Source organism: Ixodes scapularis, unplaced genomic scaffold (genome assembly GCF_016920785.2).
Source record: "Ixodes scapularis isolate PalLabHiFi unplaced genomic scaffold, ASM1692078v2 ptg000800l_1__unscaffolded, whole genome shotgun sequence".
Taxonomy (NCBI): Eukaryota; Metazoa; Arthropoda; class Arachnida; order Ixodida; family Ixodidae; genus Ixodes; species Ixodes scapularis.
The window spans coordinates 1,493,013-1,494,996 of NW_024610039.1; positions in this window are offsets into that span (position 1 = coordinate 1,493,013).

The following is a 1,984-nucleotide window of genomic DNA, read 5'->3' on the forward strand; positions in this document are numbered from 1 at the left end:
TTCCAAAACCGAGATGCAACGTCTAGGCCGCAGTGTGGTTCACGATAGAAAGGGCAAAACCGGAGCGGGGCTCGGGATGCTTCTTTGTTCGCGCCCTCCCGTTTTGGTCCTCTTCCTCTCATGCGTCTCGTTCTCTGTCTGCGCTTTTGTGGAACGATCAGCCTTGTTAATTAGCCCTGGTCGTGGTTAACCAATTAGCTGAAAACGCGAGAGCGCACTTTACAGCTTGTACGCGCCGCTGCGAGAGACGGCGATAGTTATCGCAGCATCCTACCTCGCCTTCTTCATTTCACAAGACTTAAAAACGCTAGCTAAAGTTTTTTTTTTCTTTTAAAACTAGCCTACCCCAAAACCTTGTTTTTTTGTTGTTGTTTTTTTACTTTTTTTATGATTGGCGAGGGTATATTTAAACATCTTAGCAGGTGTTTACTTGGTCGAAGGTTAATATACCTCGGAGGTCGGGTTTACTTAAAAACTTTTGCTAAACTTTTCTTGGGACCTGTTACGAAGACCGTCCAACTTTAAAGTACTTTGCCCTTGAAGAACTTGCGCTGAAGTTAGGCCAACCCAGGTGATACAACACGTGTTACTAAATACCAGGTGTCATATGTGTGTTTATCTGAGAGTAAACAAGAAGTATTAAACACGACAAAGATTCCATTGAACCGTCGGGTACTCACCGCAGCCTGATAGTCATGTGTGTGACTAATGTTTGCCCCAGGCTTGATCATTGTACTAATGTTTTTCTTTAGAGAAGCTAGGAAAAGATGGTTATAAGAATACGAAACATTTTTCCATTCATCGAGTGATATTCTCACGGATGAAATGAGAAAATAGCGCAATGCCCGAGAAATAAAAAGGTTTAATGTGGGGAGCTTTCGCCAAAACAATAGTACAATAATGGGCGTCGAGGGGCGTAGACGTCGTCGGGACAGCAGGATCAAGTGCTAGGGGAAGACTTACTTTGAGGGTAATAAAATATTAAAAGATGAAAACCAGACCACCGAAATGCACGCTTTGGCCGTTGACTTGGGTGTCGCGAGCGCTCCCAAATCGCGGCGCGCATGAGGCGCGAAAAAATATTGGGTACATTTTATGTGTATGACATTTCTGTATCATTTCGAAAGCATTATATGCCCTATTACGCGAAAATCTGGCGTCGTCGGCGGCGTAACCAAGTGATGGTACCAAAAATGACAAATGGCGCGAAGAGCAGAAACACGTCCAAAATGCTCGAATTGCCGTCAAACTTCTCAGAGAGTGTCCTGTGAACAAAGTATATTAATGGAATCGACAAGAAAATTCGGTAAATTTCTGTCCGGGTGGGAATTGAGCCTGGGTCTCCGTGGTGCGAGACGAGCACGCTTCCCCGACTCCACAGCGGCCCCCTGGTCCTGGCTGACTAGGGGTGTTCCTAGTGCGTGAGGCATTGCACACGTCACGTCCAAGCCTAAAGGTGAGGCAGCAAAAGGGTCCGAATCTTCCCGCTCTGTGGTGAATGTATACGGAAATACACACACACACCGAGTCAGCAGAAAGAAGTTTACTGCATGTCGAAAACATCACTCAAGAACATTTTGCAAAAGGAACTGCAATGCCCACACGTAGGCAGTCTTATATGTCTCTGCCGAATTTTCAATTCATTTATGAATTCAGCATTCTTGTTTTGATTTAAAGAGTGTGGCGGCACATGAATCCTTAAAACTATGCTTACAATGTCTATATCATTGAAATATTTTATAATATAGCAGCAGAAACAGATAGAACACTTGAGATAAAAAGAATAAGACTAAAAAAGTAGGCTATTGCCTCTGTTAGATGTTCAACTTTACTGCTTAAGCTAGCACTCTTGCAGGGGGGCTTTCAACACAAAAACTTGGTTATTTAACGAGCACAAACAAAAATATGGCTTTATTTTTGTTTTGTTTTAGATCGATATTAGAAGGTTAACATACCTGAGTTGCTTGTTATGCGACGTGTTTCA